At 46.5% G+C, this 7975-nt stretch overlaps 1 protein-coding gene across 1 annotated transcript in view; it reads left to right on the top strand.

Moving 5' to 3' along the window:
* The first annotated feature begins 700 nt into the window (after window positions 1-700).
* Window positions 701-7975, top strand: part of LOC6727870 (serine proteinase stubble) — a 28623-nt gene continuing 21348 nt past the window's right edge. Inside the window, exon 1 of the mRNA XM_016175416.3 lies at window positions 701-815. The gene's annotated coding sequence lies outside the window, so the exon portion shown is untranslated. The remainder of the gene's footprint in view (window positions 816-7975) is intronic.

The raw sequence follows: 7975 nt of genomic DNA, 5'->3' as shown, positions 1-7975 counted from the left end.
CACACGAGCGCCACTTTCTTTGGGACCTTTTTAGATTGATCTTGAACTCAGGCGGGTTTCCCCAGTTTCTTTTGTCTTACGCAAGCGAGATTCGTTTTGTGGCTCCGGGAAAGCTATTGATTCATTGGGAAGACCCAAGATCTATTGAGTGCCCGCCTTGTAGAGCATTTCTCCGGACGGCCACAGCCCAAGCCATAAATTCTGCACACAGTTCGGTTTGGCTTAGTTTTTTTTTTATTGTTTTTTTTTTGTGTTTGTATCATTCTGTTTCTGTTTCTGTCTTATTTATTTTGTGAGTAAAACGCGACTCGGTTTGGGAATGCAGTTCGCTGCCGACGCGGACGTCGCCGTCGACTTCGACGCCAGCGCCGGCATTCTCCACTTGACTTTAAGTTGAAATGCGTCCGATCAATGGCGATCGAGTTAGTTTTGTTAAGATCTCGTCCAGGCGAAGAGTTAAGTGCAGCCGGCCGGTACTCGAACTCGTACTCGTATATCTCGGCAGCATCTGCACCCAGTACGAAGATATATCTGAGTCAGTTCGGTTCTACGTGTGCGTGTGTGCGAAGGATCCCAAGCAGGATGCGAATGTCGCGATCGCTAACGGTTCTCCAGCGGCTCTTTTAGCCACGTTCGGGTCTTTCTGTCTTCGCTCAAAGGCCTGCAAGTCCGCAAGTCTGGATGTCTGGATGTCTGGAAGTGTGCTAATGTGATAAGCCGCTTTAACCGCAAACTGCCTTTGGCTGCCACTCTCAGCCAGCTTGGAGTTCACTGTGGGCCAACTGTGGCGGCCCCACCTGGCGATCAGTTTTTGGGTATGTATTTGGACGCCAGCTCTGCGGTTCTTCAGTTTGCAAAGCTGCAATCAATCATAGTTTTCGTTCAGGTGTTTTAAACATATGTTCCATTCCTATGCACAATAGCAAATCTATTCTTTTGAGTTTGCAAAAGTTCTATAATAACATTTTGGCATACAAAAAAGTGGTACCATTTCGTCATGATACGATAGATGCGTTTAGAGTTCATACTTAAAGTTTATTTTTGCTAAAATAAAAGAGTGATTATCCCTGAGAATGTTGTATGTGAATTGCAGACATATAATTCATTCCTCGAAAAGTACGTAATTACAGGGCAGTTGCTTCCGTTCGGAATGTCTTGCGCCTGCTGCTTTTATGGGAAGTTTGGCGGCCATGCAGTTCGGGGATCTGCAGTCACTACCATCGTCACTCACACTTCTGGCGACCCCGTGACAGTGTTGATGTACCATTCTATCCAGTCCTATCCGATCCCATCCCATACCATCGCGGTACGCATATTTAAAGCCCGATATCAATCTTTCGCCGGAATGAGCAATGACACTTAATGGCATTTCGTTCCTCCGGCTTCCCGTCGCGGCCAAAGTTCCAGCTCCAACTTTTATGGCCAACTTCCCCGTGCACGGTGCATGGCGCAGGTTTCAGGCCTCAGTCAAGACAGCCACGACATTGCCTTGTTAAGTGTTAACGTTAAGTGCCTTGTTACTTAATTCGCCTCTCTTTTATCTCCTCGTACATTTTTACCCGCTCTAATTCCATGTGTGGTGAGCGCGGGGGGTGGTCGGTGGCATTGCCGCTGTGGAAGCAAAAAACAAAAGCATCAAAAGCAACAGAAGCAACAAAAATGCTCTTACTCTGCGATGATCTTAAAATGTACCCTTTCCACGGGTATTATAGCCAATCTGCTGGCAGTGCAATTTTGAAAAGCAATAATCATATTCAACATGTTGGGAAATCTTCAAACTATCAGGTATCAGAAAATCATAAAACCAAAAATGTGTTATTTATCTATGATATTATGTGACTAAATAGAGGTATCTACCTATATATACAAGTATCAAAAATATCAACAAGGGCTCACCTGCTCACCTGGTTGAAGTATTCCCAGCTTCGGCTTCCCAATTTCAGTGGATTCGCAAAGTCGCACTGAGTGCCAGAGGAAGATCTGCACCATTATCACACGCGACATTAAGTGCAGCCATAATGTAAGCGAGCATTTTCTTTAATTTACAGTTAATTGAGTCTTACGGGGTAATTATGCAAGCAGCCGGATTCGTTTTCCAACCCCACCGCTCTCTTAATTGTGGCCATCCCCATATCACTACTGTCCCTGTCCTCGGGCAGTTGGCAAGCGTAAATCAATCAAAGTGTTTTAGTTTGGGCCTTAATTAAGGCTTGCGGGGTCATTAAGCCTCGTTGCGTGCGAGTCCATTGGCAGTGGAGGATACCCTACACCGTCCTTCATCCTTGCCCCTTAGTTCTCTCTCTGTGAGGCAAAAGGGGCGGTCGCAGGTGTCCGGCCACAAACCCACTTGTTGCGCCAGCACCTCTCGTTGGGGGGAATCTGCTACAACGCCAGCAGCAGCGGCGCAAACAAATTGCACTGATGCGATAAGCCCAGCTCCACTGACAATAAACGAGTGCCCAATCAATCTTGGACGGGCGGCCGCGGAAGCCACACGCAAACGTGCTGCTGCCCAGCGACAGTGGGGACTCGAGAAGGAGGATCTTAAAAGGGATTTGCTAGAACAGGTGAAGTTAGATAGGGAATGTAAATTTGTCCCAGGGGAATCTCACTGAAGAATCAGAACTTATTGTATTACTCATACGCAGCGTTGGCTAATCCTACTTCTTATTTTGAGTAATAACTTAAGATAATTAATTGGGAATCCACCAATTTAATTAGATTGCTTGTAATTAGTTACTAATACTTATTCCTTTGTATGATCATCAAATATTTCCTACAACCGATCAATAATAATTTGAGCAATCACTGATCCTTCCCGCCCGTTCTCACTGTGCCGCAGGTGAAGTGCGTCGAGATCTGTAGATGGCAGAGGCTACCGGCGACTTGGGCGTTGCAGCGGTAACCGCTGGCTTCCTTTCCTCAGCCGCAATCGAAGCTGCGGCAAGTGTCTGTGGAACCGTTAGCAGTCATTAGCAATGGAATCAATTGGCGGCCCATATCCAAGTGGCCAGTGGTTAGCCGTAATAAAGGTGGCTAGGGTGGTGGATGCTGCCAGATAAAGCCACTGGCACACAGGAAGTTCAAACCGATAGTGTTAGCTGTCCATTGATGGATGATTTTATATGTGATTTGATTTGCAAACCACTGCCTTCTTCCACTTTGCGGTAGGAAATCAAGATGAAAATGTCGGAATGTTTTCAATGCGATACGGTATAAGTTGCCTCGTCAGCAGTTTTTACAACTTTTACTTAGACTTCGACATTAATAATACCTTTTTCTTATTACAAATACATTTACCATTAGGCACCTAACATAGGAGGCTTTCTTGAAACCCTTGCATCTAATCAGATCTTATACCTATCTGCGTTTTATGGTGTTGTATCCTTCGGGCACTCATTATCTCCGATCGGCAGCTTCTATCAACCTTTCTGCTGTTCCATTTTGCCATAGTTACCCTCCTCCTAAGAGGGCTGTGCCCCATCTCCGATTACCCAAGCTAATACCCACACAGAGCGAGATCCACTTGGCACTTAGCTATCATTCCATTCCGCTCTCTCACTCCAGGGGCAATCAGGTAGCTCGTTTTGGTAGCTCGGGCTCCTCTACGAACGCTGATTATCTCCAGGAGCGGCTGGAGGAGCACTCCAAATCTTTGCCTGGAACTGGGGAAATGATTTGGCAAACGAATTGAGCTGAAAGGAAATTGCGTGCAATAAAATATAGATATGTTTGGGTACCGACTATCAGCCGTTGATCATCAGAACGAATGGAGAGCACCACGTATACGTATAAGTATTGGCATACGCTCGGCTTATCTTGGCAAAATTTGTAGCCACGACTATGACATACCCTAGTAGAGGTAACTTCGAAACAAATATTTTTAATGTTTCTGTAACAACAAATGATTCCTAAAACAGAGCTTTCTCTTGTGTATATATGTGGAGTCAATAATTCTAATTTATAGGCGTACTAGTACAAGGTATTAGATATTTCGATACCGCCCAAATACTGTCTTTCTTGTTTTCTTTTCTGTGCGCTGGCAAATGACTCAATAGTAGCTGCTGGTGGAACTAGTTCTGTTGCACGCACTCGTCACGAATCTAATGTAATTCTCAATTACGAAACGAGTTATGCCACAAATTAACCGGGGAGAGAGATGGCGATAGAATTTGCGCGACTGGGAGTGCTTGGCTAACTGGACTTTGTGGCCAAAAGTCCATGCTAACAAGCTGGCCGCCAGTAATTCGCAACCGAAACCGAGCCAGAAAAGGGCGTCAACATTGGGGCGCCACCCCAAATTAGGAGCACCTGTTTGTGGCAGCCAGGGGGATTGGGGGCGGGGGTAGGCAACTGGGAATGGGGCCCAGACAAAGGTGTTTCGCTGTTATTAATTAACAACAATTCGATTTGTGGCCACACTTCGGGGCACAACCCAACTGGCCGGCCATATGCAACTGGTCCAAGACGCGACTTGGACTTGCACTTGGTTGGCCTGGCCTGGTCGCTCGTGTGGTGGTCAACCAGGCACCAAACTGCAAACAGCAAACACGTTTCCGCGGAACGAGTTCGAGTGGCGATCCGCGATCCGCGATCCGCGATCCATGGAGCAACATGCCTCCAGACCCGTTCCACCCTTTATGTTCTTCACCGCAACGACGATGAGGAAGCATCCGTTAAACTGCGCTGTGGGCCATTGTCCAACTTAGCCCGCTTAGCATTGGGTCAACCGCGAGTGGTTTTCGCTGGGAAATGGGACCACGCATGGCCCAGACAAAATACAACGGACCATGCACCATGGACCACAGACTGCTGCGAACCACTAAAGTCCACGGCGAGTCCACTCGACAAGTGGCGACACCGATACGGACGCGATCCTAAATCTGAGTCTGTGGCTTATTTGAATAGAGGTGTTGCTGCCTCCGCTGATGGCCGTTGTTAAGAGGCTCTCATGACAGGTGTCTCTCCAGAAACCGTTTTACTTTTTTTTTGTGTGTCCCAACGGTTGGGTTTTCTGGGATTGAGGTCTTGCCATCATCCGGCATAGTCTCCTTCCTTCGCATCTCCTCGTCGCAGACTTATTTTATTATTTTTCCTGTTGCCTTTGGCCAAATTGCCTGGCTAATAAAAATAGATGCCAGCCGCAGCGGCAAATGAAGTTGTTGCCATTGCCAAGTTACTTGGGATGCGACTGTGTTCACGTTTTACTGAGAAACAAGTTGCATTTCAAGGGACTTCTTGGAAAAGTTATTCATGCCTTTGAAGATTAGGAAGTTTAAAGAACTTAGTTTTTTCCTTATATAATTAAAGGGAAGAAAATGGTAACCAGAATTTCACTATGAAATATCAAGTGCAGACTTACAATATTCCATTGTATTTCATTGATCTTTAAAATCTTTATTATGAGGCAAGATATAGTACCAGCCAAAATAGTTAATCCCATTTTGCAACCCCTAGAATATCCGAAATATGCGAAGCAGGAAACGGGTGATCAAGTAAATTGGCCTGCATCCACTTTTCCGAAAGGCATTCGCTCGATGACCAAATCACCTGGCCAAACCCAGCCCCATTTGGACAATGGTACCACTGGCGAGTGTTGAATTTCACTCGGCTAATTGCCCAGAGTGGCGTTGAGTGATGGGACCAACATGGATATGCGGCCATATATTCATACCTGTGTTTATGGCAGCTCCCTGGCGTAGATCCGAGCTGGAGGCGCCTCCAGACATCAGAAGCGGGCCCAGGAGAGTTCAGGAGTTGGCTGTGTTAATGGGTTGCGAGGCTGTAAACTTGCATACGGCTGTGCCACTTAATTTGGAGTAATGGCCTTGCGTTTGGATATGGCGTTCGGGATTGGCGGACATGCGGGACATGTAAGAGGGGGCTTTGATCAGCAGCGGATGCTTCTGACGATGGGAATTGGATTTGGGTGAGCCATCGCATTGGATCTTTCCTCACTGACCATAAATTCTGTAAATTCAAAGCGCGAAGGAATGCCAGTGGCCAATTATTAGAGAATGTCAGCTTGTCGCTGATATCTTGGCCATGTTTGTATTGACGATCTCAACTCTTGGCTTCAACCGAGCGACAGAGAGAGAACGCTCCACTTATCGCTGCCTCATATCTAATATAGACAAGCAAACAGGTTCCCCACTTGCAGTTCAATCACGTCCGTCTTCAGCAGTTCGCCTCAGTCTCAAGTTCCCAGCATCTCAACATCCCAACATCCCAACATCCCAGCATCCCAACATCCCAACGTCCCAGCATCCCAGTTCGAATCCCAGTGCTGGACTCTCTTCTATTTCTTTTTTAATTGCTGCACTGCATCTGCCGGTTGGTCGGTCGGTTACTTGCTGGGCAAAACGTTTGACAAATGCCAATGCCAACAATTACACGAGCAGCGATATCTCATGGATGCAACTGTGATTTGAACTCATTACGCTGCCCCGCCGCCATCCCCATCCCCAACATCATTATCATCACCATCATCATTATGAGCGGCAAAGGAGATGGCAATGAAGATGTTTACGGGCAGCAGGTTTTCCCGTGGCAAAAACATCTCTTCCCTGGCCCAAAACATCTTCATCTGGCTCACAGTTGACCTTGTGCCACTTGAAGTGGCCGGCTGGCGACCCAGACACAAGTGAAAACAAAATCCCTATTCAAATCGCTCCCTCCATAAACCTAGTACCCGTATCCAAGTCGGACTCCCGCCCATCCTCCAGCCTCGCTTCCCTCACCCGAAAAGTGGCTTGGCCCGAACCTGAACTTGAAGTGCGGAACCAGATGCATGTAAGTAACGGTCCTGCGGCAGATGCCGCGTCTGCCTCGTGAGAAATCAAACTGTAAAGTGCGACGCGGTCTCTGACTCCATCTCCAGCTTTAGCCTCATACAGCCCCATGGCCTAAACAGGTTGCAGTGGTCGTATACCATTTTCGGTTTGTTGCGCTTCCTCACACATGCAACTGCAGCATTCGATGCAACGGCCTCCAAGTTGCACAGGCGGTTGGCTTTCCATGTGCCTTCTGCCTGGCATTAGCCCAAAACCAATTGCACAATTTGTAACAGCTTTTGACGCTTGCTGCCCCCTGTCCCGTGCCACCTGCCCCCGTGACATCATCCGTTTTTCCTTCAGCCGGGAGCTGCGAAATGCAACTGCTACTGCAACAGACTGCAGCCGACTGCCTGACCACGCCCTATCAATCCCTTCTTGCCATGGCCATTGCCAAAACCCATTTCCACTGGACTGCTCTTGCTGCTGCTCCGATTGTGATGTGTCACCTTTGGGAATAGTGGGTGTTGCTTGGGCTGCTTTTTGTGGCACGTGGAATGCGGTTCTGGACGTGTGCATACTTTCTTCAAGAGGAAGCCTTTGAGAAAGAATTCGAATGCCTTTGGGAGCGACGTTCTCTACAATCAACTCTAATAACACTCGTTCAATTTAATTCAGTAGCTCAACTTTAGAGGATGGCCAAGAGATAAAAAAGACCAATAAACAACAATGAAACTTATATTTGCAAGCTTTTCCAAATTGCAGTAACAAGTTCGCTAATGTGAATATAAATTCTAAACCTTTCCCATTTCTGCCTTTTACCTAGTACTTGCCTTGATCAATAAACCTTTGCTAGCTGCTTCTTGAAACTTTCTAGAGCTCTTTTATCTGAAAATCTAAAAATATTTAATTGCGTGCCTGGAATTTCTCAGTGCGTGTACAACCTTCAATCAGCTCTATCATCAATCTTAATGTGTTGATATACACTTCTTTGAGGACGGGCATTTTACATGCAGATCCCCTTAAGTACTTCTAATTACCTCTAATAGAAATTAAATATGTAAAATTACGGGCTTAAGATACGAAGCTATCTGATCAAAATTACAACTAGCCTTCTCAACCCCATCAAGTTCAGTGTGTTACCCATTAGAGGAATATGTTTGAAATTCGCGAGGTATCCCTTGGGTACATTTAAAGGTAAT

Source organism: Drosophila simulans, chromosome 3R (assembly GCF_016746395.2).
Source record: "Drosophila simulans strain w501 chromosome 3R, Prin_Dsim_3.1, whole genome shotgun sequence".
Classification (NCBI taxonomy): Eukaryota; Metazoa; Arthropoda; class Insecta; order Diptera; family Drosophilidae; genus Drosophila; species Drosophila simulans.
Note: the sequence above shows the minus strand (reverse complement) of the source record. Positions and strands in the feature narration are given on the sequence as shown.